Source organism: Muscardinus avellanarius (genome assembly GCF_963383645.1).
Source record: "Muscardinus avellanarius genome assembly, chromosome: 7".
Taxonomy (NCBI): Eukaryota; Metazoa; Chordata; class Mammalia; order Rodentia; family Gliridae; genus Muscardinus; species Muscardinus avellanarius.
The window spans coordinates 18,982,840-19,006,083 of NC_137793.1; positions in this window are offsets into that span (position 1 = coordinate 18,982,840).

Here is a 23,244-nt window from a genome sequence, read left to right on the forward strand (position 1 = left end):
ATAATACACAGTATAAATTATAAATAAGTTATAATACTCATGTGGCTGAGTAGGTATTGGGTATTTATGTGTTTGTGCAAGTGTGTGTGTGTGTGTGAAGGTGTATATACATGAATAGCATACTGAGGTCCACAGATAGTGAGTTGTAAAAGTAGGCATGTTAATAAAGAATATGAGTTTAAGAACCCAGTCATACCAAGAAAGTGAATAAATCCAGCTTATTCTTATTCAAGGCAGTGACATTCAATAAAGTCTCCATAAGTATGAGAGATTAGCAGATACTATTGCTTTAAATAAAAATACAGGGTTAGAAAACAAAAAAGACTTGGGTGACAACATTTTCATCAACTCATGATCAGATCAGTGCATAATCTTATGTTACCTGTGTCTCAGTTTAGACATTTATTTTATATATACTGTTTATTTGTTAACATTGGACTCATGGGCTAGTGTGCTGGTATAGGTGCCTGAAAAAAAAGCTCCTCTAACACACATACTTTCTCCAAAGACCTAGCATAGCCTTCCTGTGGCTAGGAGCACTAGCAGTGTTTTTATTGGATACAATTGTAGACACCAAAAGCACCAACAGAAAGCACAAGAAGGAGCCTGGTATGGTGGTGCACACCTAGAATCCAATACTTGGGAGGCTGAGACAGGAGGATTGCAAATTTGCCACCAGCCTCAGTAATTATTTTATATTTATTTATTTATTTGTTTTTTTTTGTTTATTTCTTTTGCGAGTCTGGGGGTTGGAACCCAGAGGCATTTGATCTCTGAGCTACATCCCTTGCCCAATTTCTTATTCTGAAACAGGGTCTCACTAAGTTGCAGAGAGCCTCACTAAGTAGCTGAGGCTGGCCATGAACCGCGATCCTCCTGTCTCAGCCTCCCAAATACTGGGATTACAAGCGTGCACCACCACGCCTGGCTTAGCCTCAGTAATTTAATCAAAACCTGTGACACTTACTGAGGCCATTTTGAAATAATAATTAAATAAGTCTGAGGATGCAGCTCAGAGATAGAAGGCTTCTAAGTTTCTTCTCCAGTACTGCCCCACACAAGCAAAGACATAGCAAATGCAGGCATGTATGACACAGGATGCCCAAAAGGATCAGTGTTTAGATAGAGTATGAGAACTGAAACAAGGAAGAGTCACCTGGTTTATGTCAGCTGAAGATAATGCATATTGAATAACTCAAAGTTTTCAGGACTTTGTGCAAGTCTTGATTTTTGGAGTTAATTATATTTTAATATGTGGGTGAGCTCACCAGTATGGAAGTCACAAGCAGTTGAGGATTGATTGACTCAGTCCTCTTAAATGCTATAAGTTTTCAGATAGATGTGCGTGGTTTGTCTCTGCACTTCTTGCTAGACAAAGCTCCAATTGAAATGTGTTCATTCGAAATAGCTGTGTTGTCTAAATTGAAAAGAAAATGCCATAGCTACATAGAAAACAAAGATTTCCTTAATGCTTAGATCCGATAGAAATTTCTCACGTGAGTCTTCAGATAAAAGGGTCTTGTAATTAAGTGTACTATCAATATAACCCTTAAATTAAGTGTAGCAGTGGGCCTCTTAGAATCATGTCTTAAAGTATTTTCCTGAAATACTCTGAATGCAGTTACTGTTAACAAAATTGAGCTTCCCCCAGCCATCTTTTCAGTGGACCTCCATGATCTAAGGTCGGAACTTGAAAGAAGAAAATGTTGCATATATTTCTTGTTGCTTTCCATAAAGTGAGCATCCATCGTTCATTTGGAAATTATTTTTAGAAGATAATGAAAGCAAATATGTAGGGTACTAGTATTTCCTTTAGATAAGTAATATCTTTTTAAAATTTATAATGTATAAATACCAATATAGGCCTGCTAGAAAAACTGTCAAGATTTTTTTTAAAATATATTTATTTTAGCTGGGTGTGTGGTAGATACCTATAATTCTAGTACTTGGGAGGTTAAAACATGAGGGTCACAGGTTCAAAACTAGCCTCACAGTCTCGACAACTTAGCAAGACTCTCAACAACCTAGGAAGACTCTTAAATACATATATGGAGGGGGGGGAGGATGGATAGATATTAGATAGATATAGATATAATGTATATATTTTAAGGGGTAGGCTGTGGAGGTAGAAAATCCCTGGATTCAATACCTAGTATCACCACCAAAAAACAAAATAAAAAATAAAAACAACTACAAAGAAAATTGTCATCGTGTTGATAAAGATGCAGTGATAGAAATTACCAGTCACTGTTAAACTGTTTATGGTAGTGAAAAATCATATGGCTCTAGAAATACATAACTTTTGAACCTATTGCTATATATTTAGCATTTTATTCTAATAGAAGAATCAGCATTAAAAATCTTAAAGGATATAACTCACCAAATTGTTCAAAGTACAAGCACTTTGAAAACAATCTGAACATTTTCTAATAAGGACTTGACTTTTAATGACATCAGATATTATAGTGTAGCTCTGAAAATTTTGTCTTTTCAAAGAATATACATATATATGTGCATATATATGTATATGCATATATATATGGAAATACCTTTTTATATTTTTTAATTTAAATTATGCATAGCCATGATAATCCTGCTGACAAGCATGCTTATTCTGAAAATGTATGAAAGAACACTAAAATAAGACCTGAGAGGGACACACCAGGAGTTATCAATACTGGTTATTTCTGGGAAAAGAAATAGTGAATTATTTGCAGCTTTTATGTATTTTTTCTTTCAATTATAATTGAAATAATTGTTGCTATTATAACTAGAAAATAAAGAAGGCAACTAAACAGATATCAGAATGTGACAATCTTTTGGTCAAGCTTATCTTGGATGTTGAATCATTTCATTCTTACCCAAAACATAAATATCTTATGTTTCAAGTAGAAGGATTAATATCTGTTGGCAGATGATGGTGCTGTTTGTATCAGGAATTTGGATGGCAAACAGAAGGAGTGAACCATCTTAAAATAATAAAAAACCCAAATACCATATTTTCCCCATTTTTGCTTGTATCAGAATTCAGCTTCCCAAGTGCTGCTGCCATAACCCTCCCCTTTTCATATATGAATTAATTTAAAAAATCAATCTTCTTAGTCTGTTCCTCTTAAGAGTACGTAGTGTGTTAAATAGGTGGCTTTATAAAAAGGAAGCCCTGTAAGTCTTTCTTGCTTTTTTAAAGGTTCAATTACACTGGCAGATCAAGTGGGTTCTGTAAAAAGTAAAATAGTATGAAATTCAGAGGAGGAAGTTATCAACATGCTTATCATTGTGGGTTTAACACAAAAGGAAGAACCTGAATTAAGACTATCCTATTTTGCATATGAGGAAATGAGAATCAGAGATGTTTAACAGTCTCCCCAAGGCCACACAGCTAATGAATGGTGGCAGAAGAATTAAAATTCCACTCTTCTTGTCTTCCTCTTCCTTCTTCAGCTCCTATGTCAGGTAAAATGTCATGTATTTGTTGCCCAAAAGGTTTTAGTGTCTCCTCTCAGAACAACGTTAGAGTGACTTGCTGAGAATTGCCAACTACAACTATTATCATAGCATTGTTACCAAAAGAGCAAAATACATATCACCAGAGATACAGCAGGACATTTAAGCAATTTATAGAACCAATTTAAGCAATTAATAGAAAAGTATTTTCTTTTGCATTTCTTCTCATACATTCCTTAATTCAAGGAGAGTATCTCAGATCATGAGTATAATATTTTCCGCATTTTTACCTGAGGTTTTGTTTTCAGTGGTTTTAGCTATCTGCAGGCAACTGTGCTCTAAAGTATTTAATAGAAAACTCCAGAAATGAATAGTCTATGCGTTTTAAATTGCACAGGGTTCTGGGTAGTTTGGTGGATTCTCTTTGTCTCACTCTGTTGCATCTGGACCATGAGTCATCTCTTAGTAAAGTGTATACACACTGTATATGCTACCCTCTTTAGTTGCTTGAGGTCTCTACTATCAGATTGACTATCATAGTGCTATACTGCTATGTTCAAGTACTGTTATTTTAATTGTTTTATCTCATTAATTATTATTAACTCTTTAATTTATAAATTGAATTTAAAAATAGATATGTATGCATAAGAAAAATATAGTATACATAAAGCTCTTTCTATCTGAGGTCTTTGATATCCACTGGTGATTTTAAATGGTACACCTTGTAGGTAATGTGGAACTATTGTAGTATGACTTTAATAAATCCTTAGCTGTGTTAATCTTTATATTTTTAAGACATGAGAGTAGGCTCGGTATTAGCTAATAATATTTAGTTTTAAATTAGAAACTATAAAGAATTTAATTTATAGTTGCATCTAATCATAGCAAGTGGTACTATTATTTTAAAATCTTGAATCCTGTTTCATAAATGACTTTTAAAACAATGTACTTAAATATATCAAGTTAAGCTGGACGTGGTGGTGCACGCTTGTAATTCCAGCATTTGGGAGGCTGTGACCTGAGGATCTGGGGTTCAAGGACAGCCTCAATTACATAGTGAGGCCCTTTGCAACTCAGTGAGACCCAGTTTCAAGATAAAGAAAAAAAATAGGGCTGGGGATATAGCTCCGAGGTAGAATGCCCCTGGGTTCCATCCCCAGTACCGCAAAAAAAAAAAAAAAAAAAAAAAATCAAGTTAAATAGAAATAATAAGTAATAATGTAAATGATATGATGCAGTGGCCATTGTGAGGTTAATGCTGGAAATACAATTGGGAAATATGGCCCTCTGGGATGCTGGCAAACGGAAAACAGAAACACAAAGAAAAAACAAATGGTGCACAAAATCTCCAGGAAGTCACCACTGTGACCAAAATGGAAGATTTACATAGAGAATGAGTAGAAGAAATAGTAATGATTCTTCCTTCACGTTTCAACAGAGAAATGTTGAGAACATGGTGCCTCAAGGCGCAGCTGCTCTACACACATATTATAGGAGCTGTCTCTAAATCATGTGTTCAGGCAAGCTGTATCATGGCCACTTCTCTTTTTGTGATTTAAATTCAAGTAAAAAATACTTATGGACTAGCCAATTTTATCCCACCATATGTATCTAAGCCCAGTAAGGACCACCACCAAATCTGACTTGCTTATTAGTAGTTCCTGGTGCCTAACCAACTTCTTGGAACATAATAGGTGCTCAGTAAATATTTTCTGAATGAATGAGTAAATGGTGTCCATGAAGGAGCCTTCCCTGAATTCATTTTGTATTTGTGTGATTCCATCTAGGAACTTTGAAAGGGATGGGCAAGAAGAGAAAAAAGTGAATTAATTCCAAATAGAATAGATGTATGACCTTAAGCGAGGTCAGCAGTGTCACTGTGGGAGTGTTTTGCAGACCCACCACTGTCAGATGAAACGTCAGTATCACCAGTTGAGATATTAAATCGATTCAAGAGGCCTCAAACACTGGAAGATGTCATTCCTGGGAAGACTATTAGGGACCGTGGGAGAGGAAATGTTACCCACCACTGAGTTTCCTTGAAGGAGCAAATCAGTCTTAATCATCAGGAGGGAGTCTTCCTGGAGTGCCACAGCAGTGGGGTAGAAAACCTTGTCAGCAGGGTTTCTGAGAGAAAAGGAACTGGGCTACCAGTCACATGCTGCTCTAATAGGACATAGAGTAGGATGATTCATAAGACAGAATTCTGTACTACCTGTGAGTGTGTGTGTGTGTGTGTGTGTGTGTGTGTGTGTGCGCGTGTGTTCAAAGTTAACTATGCCATAGGAGATTCTTTAGAAAGCCACTTGAGGGCTCTATTCTGACCCCAGAGATTCCTCTTTGTACACATCATTCACTGAAGCTCAGTTTATACTTGGATGTGTGAAATTAGTCGTAAATAGGATAATCCTGCTTATTGCATGCTTCCTCATTCAGGTATAAAAATTCCTAGTGACTTTATTTATTTTTGGAGGAAAAGAAAAGTTATAGATAATATCATAACGTGACATTCTAAGCCATACTTTCTTAAGTTTCTTGCACAGTGATGAGGTCTGACTACTTTGTCAAACAAAACTCCTCAGCTCTTCAGGAGAAATACCTTGAAGGGGCATTGTTCCAAGGTCCAAGATTTGGCTTTAGAAGGTCCATAAACCCTGGGTTGTGGTCTGACTTTGCAAAATCATTTTAGTTCTTTCTATATACCAAGCAGGTTGAGATTTTATCCAAGAGACAGATATCTTTTAGACCAAATGTTTATATTTTTTAATTGGTGCATTGTATTCATATATCTTAATGGGATGCAAGATGGTAGAGACATACATGCACCCAATCAGCCCTTACTCATTCCCCACCCCATTCCCTCCCCACCCTCATTCTCGTGTTTGGCTAAGTGATTGACAAATGTTTATATTCAACAATGACAATAAGAACAATAACAATGGATTCTGGACTTAATGAGATCTGTCATGTGGAGATCACATAATATCATAGAGCAGCTCTGCTAAGAAATGAATGCTTTTGCATTAGCCCTTTTAATTTCCACAGCAAGCCCCTGGAAGCTATACCACCTTCCATTCTTTCTAAAACATTTGTTAATCAATGTTTTACCTGACTTTTCTTAGGCCCCATCTCCTGATTGAGCAGAAAGCAGCAGTAAAACAAATTACTTCACAGTAAACTCAAGGTAGCATCATGTTTACTATAATGTAAAGAGTCCAAATTCTTGGTCCATTGTGCCAGTATCAGAACCCAACCTGGCATGATGTCTGACCTTCCTCAAAAGTGGCGCTCAGTCAATGACTGCCCTGATCAGATACTGCAGGCTCAGAAGAAGTGTTACATAGACATCTGTTCAAGGCTTTTAGTACATTACAGTTTCTTTAACCTAAGAGCCCTAGTAAATCATTTGCCCAACTCCAACATGGATAGATTTACTTATTGTCAAATTTATCAATTCCACATCTCCAAAATAAATTCCAAAATACTCTTCTGTACCCTTGAAGGTGACCTTAAGTGACAAAGAAATTCCCCTGACCTTGGAGTGACTTCCAGAGACAATTTAAAGGCAAGACAGAGCAGCATTCAAGAAAAGCTCAACATAAATTTGAATATCCTCTGAAGAGGGGGCCGTTGTCACCATGGTGATTTTATTCTCTCCTAGACTGAGCTCAAAATGAAAAGGGAGGAGTTTTCCAAGCAAAGATGCTGAAATAGGTGAATCAAAAATCTAGATACAATTTCCTGCTGTTATTAGAAAAATGGTCCTTACTTTGAAGTCTGGAGCCTGTATTTGGACATCAGATACTCAACACGATTGTTTGGTGGCTTCTAACATTACACTTCTATTGTTAAAATATTTATAGGTAATTAGGAGGTTATCTTATTAATATTCTGCTACAAAGGCTTATTCTTAAGCTGGTGCTTCTTCTCATCCTTACCAAATATGTACTGTTAACCATGCAGCTTGCAAAATCCTTTATGTGCATCATTTCACTTAATACTTGCAAAAATTGGTGGTGCAGATATTATGCTTGTTCCCATTTTAAAGATGCACATATGAGGGCGGATACCATCACCATAGGCAACCTCAAAACAGATAAAGGTATGCCTTTGAAAATCTGATTAAAAACCCCTATAGTGGTCAACATAGGTCACAGAGTAAGTGGCAAATATAGGCTTCAAACCTAGACTCTAATTCAAACACTATTGTAAATAACTACAGTGAGAGTACCAAAGCATATGTAAGTATTTTATGATTTTAGAACTGTGTTTAAGATTGATCATTCCTACAGGTCACAGTTTTGAGCAGTCTAGGTAGGCAGACTATTTAAAGAAATCTGCTCCCATCTACCTATCTCTATATTTTTATCTTACAATAAAATTTGTAGGGAGAAACTGCCAAGAGCATCATTGCTTTTCCAACACGCGCTACCTGGGAGAAGCTTTCCTAGACTCCTGGCAGTTCCTGTCACCCACAATTGAAGAGTGATTCTATTCCAGTTGGGAAGGGCCTTCTCATAAACTGAGCAGATGAAGCAGAAATATAGCGAAACCAGTGCTGGCTGCCATTGTGGTGACAGATGTCACAGCTAGACCACCCTCAAACAATCCTGGAAGGAGGCTGGAATGCTGCACATGCCAACACTCATTTTCAGACACCACCACCCTTTGCTCGTGTTCGCTCCATCGCTGTCTGCGTGACCTTCACCAGCCAGCCCTTTCTGCTGCACCTCTGATTTCTGACTCTCAAAATGTGCAAACGACGTGTTTCCACTTAGAGAAGCACATATTCTGTGGAAGCAGAGATCTTGACCCAAGTTTATCAGAATTTGAGAGTTTTGACCCTCTTCCTCATGGTCCCCCAAAGTCCTAGTGGTGTTTATCTCCAAAGCCAGAAGTCAAAAAGATCTTCATATGCCTTTTTTGCAAATACTGAGATAAGCCTCACCAATATCTTCATTTCCTTCAAGAAAATGCATGGGAGCCAGCTGCTAAGTGCTGGCGTTTGTGTGCACCTGTTTGTTTACTTTTTAAAATGTAATTGGGAACGTGCCTGGGAGCATGAGTCTATTTCTCCTGTGCACTCTTAAGCAGACTTAAGCATAGAGAAGACAATCATAGCTTTGTATTGCGCCTCTATTGCACGCATGGTTCCATGAGTTGGTGCTTTGTCAGAATGTAACAATCAAAATGCCTGGAAAGCAAACTTTAAATAGAGAGATGAGACGCTAAAAAGTAACTGGGAACATTAATTCTTTTAAAAAAATAAAAGCACATAGTAATCATAAATCTTTATTCAGGAATTTAAAGTTCTTTACCAATGGCTTCTAATAGTAGCTGCATTTTAATATTATTTAGGAAACTTTGACACACATATACCCATCGATAAACATGGTGCCGGGGGGGCTCTTTCTTCAGCGATTATGTTTTAATCGGTCATGGGGTGGCCCATACATCCATATTTTGCAAAAGCTGATCACACAGAAGGCAGCCATACCTCGGTACCATCCTCATGTTTACCTTTCCCACTTCCATCTAAGGTGCTGCCCCACGTGTGTGTGCCATGGTGATACGTATGCTTTCTGTTTGAGCATGCAGAGTGAGTTCCTACTTAGTCTTTGTTCTATCTGGTCCCTTCTGTAGCAACGTGTGCCACCTAGTCCTTTATATTACCACTCCTTCTTGCCGTTTATCTTTCAACTCACATGTCACTTTATAGAAACTTCTGTGGACCACGCCTTCTGGTCTGCAGTGCAGGATGGCTGATTCTGGCTTCCCTGATTCAGCACCCTCTCTGATTACTGTCCAATCAGTTTGTTCTAATTTTTACTTTCCAAGTTTCTAACTAAAATAATTTCTAAAAGTTTGTGCTTCTTAAGATCTCCCATCACTAAAAGGTGGGAACTAGCCAGGCGTGGTGGCACATGCTTGTAATCCTCGTGCTTGGGAGACAGAGACAGGAGGATTGCTTAGGTTTGAAGCCAGCTGCACTGGCTTAAGATACCCTGTTTCCAAATAAAAATATAAAATAGGTCTGGGAGTGTAGCCTGGAGGTAGAAGGGTTTCCAGGAACCACAGTACCACCAAAATAAATAAATAAATAAATAAATAAATAAATAAATAAATAAATAAATAAATAAATGTGGGAATTAAATGGGTAGGCACTTTCTCTGGCTTTTTCAGTGTTTGTCTTTCTGTTTACTGGAATATGACACCTTGCACACAGTAAGTGCCCAGTAAACATCTGTTAAATAAATGTTCCGTGTCTGTTGTACAAAGCTGAGAATATCTGTTATATGAAGACATTGAAGGGATAGTTGGAGTACACAAAGAAACCATTATGTTTGTGGTAAGGTTCTGAGTAGATTTCAGATTAAGGAAGGTGGCCTCTCCAGGGAGTAGTGTTTCTTAAGAGCTGGATTAAGCCATGCTCAAAGTAGAGCAAAGCTAGTTAACAAGGTGGGATGACTAGACCATGCTTAGTAAAGCTAATCCAATCTTAAGAAACATTGAAATCGTCCAAATTAAAAACAATATTTGGAAACTGTTCACAATTGGATCTAGTGCAAAAGTCTCTGATATGATCTTAGCTGTTATGGAGAAGAGGGTGCCCCAACTCTCATGCAAACTTTGAAACATGTGCTTTTATTTCCAGCAAATATTCCCAGAAAATCGAGAAGCACCCTATAATAGGGGTGAGGATAACGACCGTCACTTGTCAAATGCTTCCTTCCTGGATGACATGGAACCAAATATTCATATTCATTTCTAAATCTTTTTAACCATGACAGAAAAATTATAAGAAGAGAAATATCTATACTTTACCACCAATGAAACCCAGAAGCAGAAAAGTCAAGCAATAGTTTGAAGGAAGCCCACTCTGTGTAAAGGGTCCAAATGGGATTTGAGTCCAGTATCATGGACCACAAAGATACTGTATTCACCTCAAATGTTGCTCTACTGGATCCCACTTCATCGAATGTGACTCTCATGTTTGTCTATCTTTTATGCTAAATCATCTCAGCACATTAAAATTTTAATGAAAAGCACAAAAAGTCTCCTAATGCAAAATTCTTATAAGGTTTTTCACTATTGCATTTGGAACACAAAATATACTTTGACAACAGAAGAATATTATGAATAGTGCTCAGGTCCCTAGGCCACAGAAGCTAAATATTACAGTTGTAATTCTGAACATTTCATAAATAAGAACAGGAAGAGACTTTTATTTTGCATGTTTTACATCCTATGTGTCATTTTAAATTATGGCGATAGCGTATAACATTTGCCAATAGAAAGAGAAAGAATTGTTTGTTGTGTTTTTAAACCTGGTACAAATATATAAACAAAATAAGCAAGAAAATGCCATTAAATTTGTATGCGTGCATATATATATACATATATATATGTATATATATATATACACACACACAGAGAGAGAACAAATATATATATATATATATCATATGAACATATCTACACATTTGTACATGTCTGTGTGTGTGAATGTGTATATGTGTGTCATTAAGGATTGAATTCAAGAGTACTCTACTTCTAAGCTATATTCCCAGCCCTTTCATATTTTTTCTTCTTTTTTTTTTCTGGTGGTACTGGGGTTCCTGGAAGCCCTTTTACCTCCGGGATACACTCCCAGACTTATTTTATGTATTTTAAAATTTGGAAACAAGGTCTCTTAAGCCAGCAAGCCTGGCTTCAAACCTGCGCAATCCTCCTGTCTCCGTCTCCCAAGCGCGGAGATTACAAGTGTGCGCCACCACGCCCGGCTTATTTTTTCCTATTTTTAAACAGGGTATCCCTAAGTTCCTGTGCACTAGCCTCAAGCCCGGTATCCTCCTCTCTCAATGTCCTGCATCCTGGGATTATAGCCAGGCATGCACCACTGTGCAGGCTTCTAGTTTCTATTTAAATAGAATGCTGATGCTTGGTAATGGTTTACTTAGAAGAAAATGAGAGAGATATTTGGGTGATTTTTTTTTATAGGTTTCAAAGGAGATTAGGAGTTCTTTTAAAGAATTTGGGTGTCTTGCAGTTCTTTTTTTATTACACGTAATTTCAGACCTTTTTTCCCCCTTCCTATAACAGTTCATCACTCTTAAACCCTGCTGAGATTGGGATTCTGAGGATGGGAGGGCCAGAATTGGATGTGTATGTCCAAGATATATGAAAACACAAGTGCTTTATATGAATTACTATGTATAAGGAATTAAAGACAGAAGAGGAGGAATGAGGAGGGAGAGAGAGATGGTAAAGAAAGACCACTGAGTTTAGTCAGGTCTAGTAGCCTACCAGCCCTGGACATGGACCACTGTTTCCCCGAGTCAGGAGGCCAGGGCAATGTGCCGCAGGTTGGATGGAAACTGAGTGAGGAGCCGGATTCAGGTCTAAGAGCTCCGCAGGCAAAGCTTGTCTGCAAGGCCTAAGCATGCCTGGTTTGGGGGTGGAGCTGCTTTGTCTTCAGTTATAGAGAACTGACAGATGATATAAAAAGGTGATCTTGTTGAATGCAGGTACCAGTACAAAGAAAGTACCAGTTTCAAAAAAATAGCCTCAATGGATGCTAAGTGCACAGGTGGGCCTATTTTTCCTTTCCTTTCTTTTCTTTCTTTTTAAAAAATGATTTCATACAGTCAGAGAAGAACGTTAATAAACTATTCTAGTGTATTTCCTTAAAAATTGGAGCTACCGCTGGTTTGTTTTAAAAACAAATAGTTAATTCAAAACTAAAAGAATTCTCCTTTTTTTTTAAAAAAAAAGAAAGATGGTAGTTGCTTATTTACTTCATTTCAAAGGTTTTTTTTTAAAAATTCAGTCTCCCTAGCAACAGAGACATCTGTCTCTATTCTCTTAGTCATTAAAGCCAAAGAAAGTAGCTGCTTCAAAAATAATAAAGGCAATTTCTATGAATTGGGTAACTGTTAATTGTTGCCAAGAAATCTTAGTGAGATAATGAGGCATACAGCAATTGACAAAGATCTTTTCATTGATGTATGAGCTTCCAGCTAGCCCATGGTGGTTAGCTAATACATACAGTACCATCGATGAGGCATTGTGTGGTTCGCTATGTAACACAAATAGAGAAGTGATCTTTACTCTTTTTAATTTCTTTCAGAAGTATGCCTTGCTGTGATTTTTTTCTGATTGCTTAGTAACTAATCATACTTCGGGATTCCAGGGAATATATATTTGCCCATTACATTTCATGAGAGTAGAGAGGTTTGAAGCACAATTCACAAGGAGATCAATGCAACAAATAGTATAGTAGCTGCCGGTGGTGTTAAAACACAATATACTTCATATTTGAGTTGTAGATTCTGCAAAACCATTTGAATGAAAATACTTAAAATTGCACTGGATTCTAAAATGTATATTGGCATTTGTGCTAAAACTGTTTGCAGGCCCCTTATAATGAAACCCCAATCACCCTCTACAATAACTTCCCTAATAAACACAAAACAATTTTCAATGCTTTCTGCTTTCCTAGAAGCCAAGGAAGCAAATTATATTAAGCCAGTATTTTTTTTTTATTATTGGCCCTAGGTTTGGCACATGCCTGGATGTATGTGGAACTACTGTTAAATGGATAATAACAGAGGAGAAATCGGCCATATAGAAACAGCGTTTTGTGTGTATGGATAACTATCAAGGAAAATACAATGGATACTAAATGCATATCAAATTTAATGGACACTTGAATAGGATTTTTACTTGTATTATAGCATGTTGTGATATGTTATAGATAAGAAATAGAGGAACTGAAACATGGTTTTAACCTCACGGTGACATTTGTTATATGCCAGACTGTAGGCATATATAGTTTGGTGCATTATACAAGTAATTAAGGCATTGCTGGTTGGGGGCTGGATAAGATCTTGGAATAAAGCTGAAGGCATAGTTAAGCAAATCCTTTTAATTTAGGGCTATTTTTATGATTTGTGAAGCATTTTTCTTCAAAAAAATCCTCCAAATACAGATATTTCTAGTAAATTCTTATGAATATAAATGAATAAAAGACATTATCTTTTAAAAATTACAGTTTTCATCTGCATAATTTCACACCGCTAAGGTGACAAACTGTTAATTTCCTTTCAAGATGCCTCTAATATAATGAAAGTGGAAGGAATTTTTCTAACAGCCAAGGAGAAATAGACTTGAATAGCTGTGGTGACTTTTTATCGAAAGTTTAAAAAATGCAGTGTAAAGAAAATCTTGGCACTTGATGTGGCATTTGTGACATCCTTGGAGAATCTCGAAGTTGCGGTACTGGCTTTGTTGATCAAGTTTTACCATATTGTCTATCAGCGTGTCATTTAACAGCACGTTCTGGTGGGAGACTTGAAAGGAATGTTCGTCTCAAACAAGGGCCGCCCATATACAGGACTCATCTATTTCTCTTAGGTGAGAAGCTAGGGAACCATGGACCTTGGGCCACATGTGACCTGCCACAATTTTTTCTGATGCATGAGATAAGGATTTTTTTTTCTTTTGTTATATGCTTGAGATAAAAACAAAATGATAAAAAACATTTATTGGTGTGAAAAATACATAGACTTAAAATTTGTGTTCAAGTGGAATTTTCCTGAAACATAGCACTCTTTTTGGTTCATGTGTGGTCTGTGATTGGTCTAAAGCTACAAGAGAGTTGAATAATTGTGGTAGATTTAGTCTAGGCCACAAAGCTTAAAATATTAATTTAATTGATTAGTAATTAATTGAAAATTAATCTGTATCTAGCTCTTTGCAGAACAATTTTCTGACATCAGCTCTTTATTTAGGTTATAGTGTCAATGTGAATTAAAAAGGAAATGCGATTACTATAACATATTTTAAAAGCTAATATTTGCAGCTTACATTTTATGAAATCTTTTCTGTGTCAGATTTGATGCTAAGTATTCAAGATGGATCATCTTCCTGAATTCCTGCAATACCTGGGTGATGTGGAAATGCTTTTTATTCCCATTTAGTACATAGAGCTGAAAACTTAGAAAAATAGATTTTCTCAAAGCCTTACAAATAAGAAGTAGTGAAATTATATTTGCAACTGTGTTTGTGTGAAGCAAAAATCCATATTTTTAACAACTGCATTACAGTCACTTCTAAAATTATGAGCCCTGACAAATCAATGAGAAATAGGCAAACACTTCACTAGAAAAATTAACAAAAGAAAAAGCAGACATTTCATGAGTAAAGAAATACAAATATCTTTTTTACCCACTGAAATATTAACTTGGAGGTGAAGATGAGAGAAATTACTAAAGCCCTTTTGGTCTTCAGAGTTTCTGAAACCCAGCCATCAGGTTGCAGTCTTGGCCTTTGTATTGGCTAGAGCTTATTAATGTTAGCTAGAAATTATGTACAAACTCTTGAATTATTCTATGGATTTGTTATGAAAGAGGATTCATTCCAAAAGTTGTGATAGGAATAACTCGGGTAGGTCAAAGGCATCATTCTATGACTTTGGGAGAATCACTGAATCAGATTTTGCTTTTATAACCCAGGAGTTTGTGGGTTCATAAGGAGCATTTGAAGATAGTGAGATGCTTCTCTTCCTTCATTTATTCTGTTTTCTCAGTCCTGTGTTTTGTGCCGGTCTATCTTTGTATATGCCAGAATTCAAATTTGTAAGCAACCTGAACAGCAAAGGAACTCATTGGAACAATGTCAGGTTGCTTCTAAAATCATCAGGAAGCCAAGAAAACAAGGTTGATAGAGGAGACAAGAACAGAAGGAGAGTTGGCAACAGAAGCCATAGCCTGAGCTCTGCCAGAGGACTGGGCTGGTCGGGACAGAGCATGTTACTAGCACTAATGCTCCTTGATGCTGCTACCCAGTTGAGCTTTTGAACTCTCACTCCTTGGAACCATTTGCACACTTTTGCGGTCCTGGATGAGTAGAACCAACTGTCTAAGCCATAGACTGAGAGCCTTATCTTACTAGCTAGGCGTAGGAAGGAAGGGGCCAGATGGACACTTGCAGCTTCCTGAGTAGAAGAAGCTTAGGGGACTGAACTAATGCAAGTGACCGGATCACTGTATTGTATTTGATGATGGTCTGGAATGAAAGGGTATTTTTCATAGATCTTATGGAGAGACTCGCCCATCACCTTTGAAGTGCTATGGAACCTCTTCTCAGTAGTACTTGAGCACAACACAAACAAGGTATTGTTGGCTGACTTAGAGGAGGATAATGGCCTCTGATATCTTTCTAGGAGTAGGGGACAATATCCGAGCTGATTTTCAAAGGATAAGAATGAACAGGTGACAGAAAGGAAGGAATGCGTTTCACCAAGATATTGGCATATACCCATTAATTATAAAAGTAAAAATTTCACTAATTTGACAGTATATTTAAAGTTTGAAAAACTGTGCCAAGTAGAGACTTCCTACATTATACATATTACAATTTTCTGGTGGTATCATAATGTACAACAAACTGCATATATTTAGAGTATACTAATTGGTGAGTTTCCACATGTATATTCCTTTGAAATCATAATGATGATCAGTCAGTCCCATTAAAAGAGGAAGCTAAGTTACTTGTTTGTCATTGTCTAAACTCCGTCACTATCTCAATATATTTATGCATGACATGGATAGTGAATCAAAACAAGTCATCCAAAGTTGGTCATTTTGAAATAGTTTATGCTACTTCCCGACCTGAAGAATTCCTGGGTGAGCTCACTGCAGGGTGACTTTCTTAATCCCTTATATCAGGAACCAAATCTAAAGCCAGACTAGAATAGTCCCTGCAACCCTTTATTTTTGTGATTTAAAACTAATCTAGTGTAAGTCAGTGAATACACTGACTTAGATTAAGTCAGTGTATTCACTAGGGACAAATTAATTTCTCTACCAAATGAGATATTTGGGGAATTTCTTGGCAAGGGTAGCTCAAATTTAAATGTAAGCACATGCCAGGTATGGTGGTACATGCCTCTAATATCATTACTTGGGAAGTGGAGACAGAAGGATCGCAGGTTTGAAGACAGCCTCAGCAACTTAGTGAGAATTCTGTTTTTAAAATAAAATAGTTGGGAGTATAGTACAGAGACAAAATGCCCTTGAGTTTAATCCCTAGTAACACACACACACACACACACACACACACACACACACGCACACGCACACACACACACACACACACACACATAAACAAAGGTAAACAAATTAATCAAATCAACAAACATTTTATAGACTTATGTGTCAGGCATTGAGTTTGACAGCAGAAACAAAGGAAATGATGAAGACATTGGTTCCTGCCCTTGAGGGATTTATTTCAAGTGCAATGAAAGGTTAGAAAAAGGTTAGAGAAAGGTTAGAAAGGTTATGAGGTTAGAAAGGTATATATAATGCATTAGTTTACAATGATTTATTTAGCACCTACTGTATACCAGATATTGAGCTACTACAACCCCATCACATAGATGCCTCCCTCTGATTATACAGCTTCCTTTCTGAAGACTGAGAGAGTCTGATGATATGCAGTGAAGGATAAAAGCAAACAAAATTGGTATAGATGATGAGGGATCTTAGGATAGAAATAGCCAGGTTGATGAGAGGAACTTAGGCCATTATGTTGAAAAGAAGCAAGGCCACCTCACTGAGGAGTAAGCCTTGGGACAGGAACCTCCCAGGAAGCACAGAGAACTCCAAGTACAGAAACTGACATTGGGTGGGGCTGCCCAGACTACAGAAAACCAAGGAACAGGATTTTTCCCAGAAGGTAGAGATGCAGGCAGGGGAAGATCTTATAAAAACTTGAGTTTTTTACTTCATTATGTGTACTAAGGAATCCTGGATTTAAAGGAGAGGGTCTAATGAACTTTGTTTTCCGTTTTTTAATTTTATTTTTGAAATGAGGCCATATTACCCCCAACAAGATGAATAAATAATTCATACAATAAAATCCACAGATCAGTTTTTCAGTAATTGAATACACTTATGTAATCACTACTATCTAAAATTAGCTATCATATATTTTAATTTCAATAAAATTCCTCAATGCCCTGTATAAAAAATATTTTCATCCTATTTTAATAGAAAACTATATACACAGAAATGCATACATAAATATGTATATGTATATGTATTTGTGTGTATGGAGTATAATTGTGATGTTTTGATGCATATACATATTATAAATGATAATATCAAGTTAATATAACCATCACCTCATTTACTTCTTTTTTCTTTTTTCTTCCCCATGATGTGAACATTTAAAACCTACTCTTGTAGCAATTTTGAAATGTCCTTTTCTGATTTATTCTTTGAAAGGTCAACTGGTGGGGAAATGTGTAGGGGATTCACTACTATATTTTCATTTGAATTACCTTCTCATTTACCTCTCGCTGACCATAACACATTTGAGAGTCACTGTTCCCTTTTAGTCTGATTTCCATCAGTCCCTTACTGCACTTTCTTTTTTGAACTCTTATTAGTTCATTGTAATTATACATCATAGTGAGATTTAAAATGATACAAGCATACTTGCACACACATTCTAATTTGATTACTCTTTCCAGGTACTTTTCACATCAAAGTTCCATCCTTAGTGGACTAGCAGTCTCTCCTCTATTTTCCCTGGCCAAATTCAAACAAAACAAAACAAGAAAAACCTCTGACCAGCCCCTGAACAGTCTTAGCTTTTTGAAGGTGAATCTCTGACAGTGCTACCTTCACATAAACCCTGAGTTTAACCCTTCTTCAATCCCATTCCAGGTTGGTCCATGATCTCTGAACTCTGACTCTGCTTCTCAGCTTTTATCCCATCCAGACTTTTCATGTACCATCTAGGGAAAGAATAGAGAGACATAGATGGCTGTCATGGTAAGGATTTGTTAAGTGACATAGAGAAACTAACAAGGATAATAATATGGTAAGGAGAGGCAGGTACATTTTTTATCTCAAGGCAGCCTCATAAATTTAAAATGGAAAATCCCATTCAACATGTGCAGACCTGACCCAAACTCATTTTACTTTTAGTCTAGTAAAACTGCTGAAACTGGGTTTTCACTTTATCTCACACTGAGTCATTGGTGTCTGTGATCTAGCCAGCCAGTCATGAAGGCTTGCACACTCCTGAGAACGCTACTGGCCTTTCTGCCTGGTGTAGAATTCCCTGTCTGCTGCTTTGCCATCCAGATCATCTAAATGCTAACTAATGCCTCTTTCCCTGAGTCAAACACTAAAGGTATTGGCTTGTCAATGGTGGGTGTTCACCTGCGCTTGTCCCGTGGCCTGCTGAAGTAATGGATCGGCAGGATTTGCTTATTTCAAAGATGATTTGATCGAATGCATTCTGTGTGGGTTGATGTGTTAAAAATTCAGGATGTTATTTACCAAGAATCACAGAGAAACCAAGGGCACTTGGGGCCTTGGCCAAGATTTTCTTCTTTATTGATGCTGCCATCACAAATATTTAATTGGCACCACTGTAAATATTCAAAGGTTAATGCAGCATGCTGTTAATGGATAATGAAGGTGCACGGTCCTTACTGCCTCACTTTGTATAGGGATAGTCAGAGATGGAAGCGATGTATCATCTCTTGGCACTCGCCGGCAGGTAGTGCTAACAAAGAGTGGTGGCTGTTATGGTCTATTTTGTGCATTTTGATGCATTACTCACAATCTTATGTTTGCATTTCCACAAGCATGAGACCCAACATCAGTGAATTAGATAGTGCTTTGTTGGCAGCATGACAGTGATGTCACCAAGTTCTACAGCTATGCCAAAAGAGAGAAAAAATTTATTTCTAATCCAAGTCCTATGTTTGGCAATTCATGGGGAGGGGAGGGAAAGACCCTTTCTAAAAAGCCCCTCATTTTGTGAGATGTATTTTTATTTTCCCAAGGAAAAAAATTAGGAAAGAGCCTGGCACATGGTAGATGCTCAATAAATATAGATCGGAACTAATGTTCTTTTCCTGCTGCCCTGAGTGGCCACTTTTTTCTTTGTAAAAACCATTTTTTAACTGTCGCTGGCGTTGTGGTTACAGCGATAACAATATTTGAATAATATTACTTATCATAAAAGTAATAACCTTGCCAATTCTTTTCTTCCAGTTTATATTCTTTTAGTCGTAGGATTCTACACCAAGCAAATGAATTATGCTGAAATATTCCACCTTTATATGGCCACCATCTGGGAAATGAATGCAAAGTTATCTTATGCTATTATTTCTGTTTCAGTGCATGATTTTTAAAGTACTTAACAAGAATCATGATAAATAACATATGGAAGTAGACACATTTGATCTGATAGATTGGACCCTGTGACATTTAAGCGCAAGTCACACAAATGAGGTGTTGGCAGAAAAGAATGGTTATCATCATGTAATCATTCATTGCTTTGCTGTTTTGTTTTCTAGTTGGTTTTTTTCTCCCTGTGCACTGATAATAGAGAAAGCTGTCTTCAAATGGTCAGCAAGTCTTAAGCCTTGATCTCAACTTATGTGTAATAAAGCAGTTGAATTTGAGAGCTGAGCTTAAGAGTTTGGGCCACTCACCCCAACAGCACATCAGCTGGTCCCTGCTTCCACAGCTTTCTCCAACTTTGTCTCTTCATCCTCAGAGCTTGTGTTCCTGTTGTTTCTGCCAGTTTACTTGTTAAAAAAGAGATTAGCAGCTGGTAAATGCATATTAGAACCCAACTGAGACTTTATTTGAGATGAAAATTAACTTGAAAACACACTGATTTAAAGAGAAACTTTCAAGGAGGCCACGGTCAGTCTTAGAATTTGTCTAAACTGGATAGTTTATAGAACCCAGTTACCATGACAGGTAAGTTACCTCATCAATAGATATGAAGCATAGTAATGCAAATTGATTACATATTAAAGAGGACCTTTTTATTCTGTTCTATATTGGCTTAGCAGCATACCTACTGATGGTTCTCTAACCATGGCCCTATGGGCCCTCCGCATTAGCCTGTCTTGGGAACTTGGCTCCAGTGCAGGGTTCTAAGCCCATACCACCCTGAGGAATCCCCAGCCCTGGCCCCTGCATTGTAACAAGCAGTCCAGAAACTTCTTCAGTTATGTTCTACAACTTCTGTGTGGGAGATTTCTTGGCAATTTTCAAATTTTATTTTAGTAATACAAAACTGTTAAGAGTTTGGGATGTGGAGCCTGACCAACATGATTCATTTTAAATGCTTTAAAAATAATGCACTGGGTTAGAGGCCAGCCTCAGCAACTTTAGTTAGCAGCTTAAACTCTGTTTTAAAATAAAAAAAAAAAGAAATAAAAAGTAAAGAAAAATACAAAGGGTTGGGGTGTGGCTTGAAGGTAGAATCCCCTGGGTTCAATTCCCATTACCAACCCCCATAAAAACCCAAACTAAATTAAACTAAAATAATGCATTTTAGCAGAAATAATAGCATAAAGTAACTTAATGCTCATTTCCCTGATGCTTGTATTACTTTCTGTGTGATGATGGTCATATTACTTAACCTCTCAGTTTCTCATCTGTAAAGTAGGAGAAATAATAGTGTCCCTACTTAGGGAAGTTTTGGGACTTCATTGAGGAAATATCTGTGCTGCAGATGGCCCAGAGAGAGCGATGGTTGTCACTGAACTGGTAGTGGTTCTTACCATCTTATTAGTAATATTACCATTATATATCTGCTAATCTGTAACAGACCTGTAAAAAAACCACAGACGCTTCATGTATTTTTGAAACATAGAAATTTATGAGTTGTTTACCTCTCTGTCAAAAAGAACTGGAGAAAAACTTAAAAAGTAAATGAGAACACATTGGCCTTTGTAATTTTCTGGACCAGCCTATTTGTTTTAGCATCTATCAGAAAATATGGTGAAGGTGCTTGACCACATGGGGAAAAAAAAAATCCCCCTGCAGTGTAGGGATGGCCACTGCCTTGCTCTTCTGGGCCAAGTGGAGGGAGCATTGTGCTGTTCACAGCTGAATTCTTCTGCAGGTTTCCTCTAGCCCTTTCCAGCCTCCCTTGCCCTCCCTCCCCTGAGGGGATGACAGCTGTGAGCAGCCTGCCTTTCTTCCTCCTCTTCCACCCGGATCCTGAAGGCAGCTCTATTCTGGGAATTTAAAACATGCCCCTCAACATTTCCCTATGGGAAGGTGGCCTTGTGCTTTCATTCTGTGTGTTTTCGGCCAAGTGCTCATACACTGGGTGTTTGGCGATGAGGGGGCTTTAATTACAGCTATTACACAGCCTGGTCGAATGAATGTTTTTCCTCTGGCCATCCAGCAGAAACTTGAGAGAGATGTGGGAGGCCCAGGTGGAAATAGAGTGTGAATGAGTTCTGCTGTTCAAGTGCCAGGGGCGCATGGTGAGGGAGGAGGGGATGGTGCTCCTCTTCTGGCCCTGGAGGCCTACGGGCATCACCAGAGATGCACTGAGGTTATCACTGGGCTGCTGCCTCTCTGGTCTCTGGTCCAGCCTTCTTGTTTCTGCTATGTTACTGTTCTATTTGTTTTGTAGCTCAACATTCACATCCTCTCTTTGCCATATAAACAGAACATCTTTCTTTCTACTGACTTTTGCTCCTGGTATATTATTACAACATTCCTGGTACCTGAGAAGTGACATCAGTTTTTTTTTTTTTTTTTTTTTTAATCTTTTTACAAGCGAGTGAGTTTTTCTTTAAAATGATAATATGCTTCCCTTGTATATCTCTTATAAACAGCAATCCAGAGAATTAATTCAGGCTATTTTCAGGCCTATTTCAAACATTTTGATGACTCAGAATCTGAATCAGAGCAAATAGAACACGATCTAAATACTACAAGGTGACACAAATTCAACATGAGGAGGAAAGGATAAAAAGGCAGTAATTGCACTTATTCATCTTAAATTAGTTTATATTGAGAAAAGTAATGCTGCATTTCTGGAGATGGATGTGGAGGTATCACTTGCATCCTTTTTCCAAACATGTAGTCTTAGGACTATAAAAATAACCAAAATTTATGGAACCTTTAACAAAACCACAGAAGTCTCCTTTCCCTGCTCAGAATTGTTGAATGCCCTTGCTTTAGTGTTAATGAATTCAAGATTTATAATATGCTCCCCAGAGTAACTTAGCGTTTTTATAATTGATCTGTCTTAATCCCAGCCATCTGGGGTGCTTGGCTTGGTGTGTGGAAATAGTGTGTGGTGTCATTACTGCCCTCAAGAAGCCTTAGGTCTACTTCAGGGCAGTCTGATGAGAAAACAGTAAGGAATAGTTTATTTTTATATTCCAAAATTATTATGGAATACCAACTATATCCCATGTAGGGCACTACTACTGTTTATATAAAAACCTGAGTCATAAAATAGTTGTAATTTATTTCTTTTCTTCTTTTATTATTTTTTTTTTTTGCAGTCCTGGAGATGAAACTCAGGGACATTCTACCTCTGAGCCACACCCCCAGCCCTATTTTTTTATTATTTATTTTGAAACAGAGTCTCACTAAGTTGCAGAGGGTCTCACTAAGTGACTGACACTGGCCGTAAACCTGTGATCTGATCTTGCTGTCTCAGCCTCACAAGTACTGGGATTATAAAAGTGTGCCACCATGCCCGGCAAAGAAGTTGTAAATTTTACACACTATTACTTGTTAGGAAATTCTACTTTTCAGAGAGAATGACAGCAGTAGCTCCCATCCTACATGTTGGATGATATGAAGTTGCCACTCCAACATTAAAAGGTGGAATCTTTATTTCCCCCCACTTTCTTTCTTCCTTTCTTTCTTTTGTACTAGGGATTAAACTCAGGAGTCATTGTACTTCTGAGTGATACATCAGCCCCCACCCCTATTTTTTAAA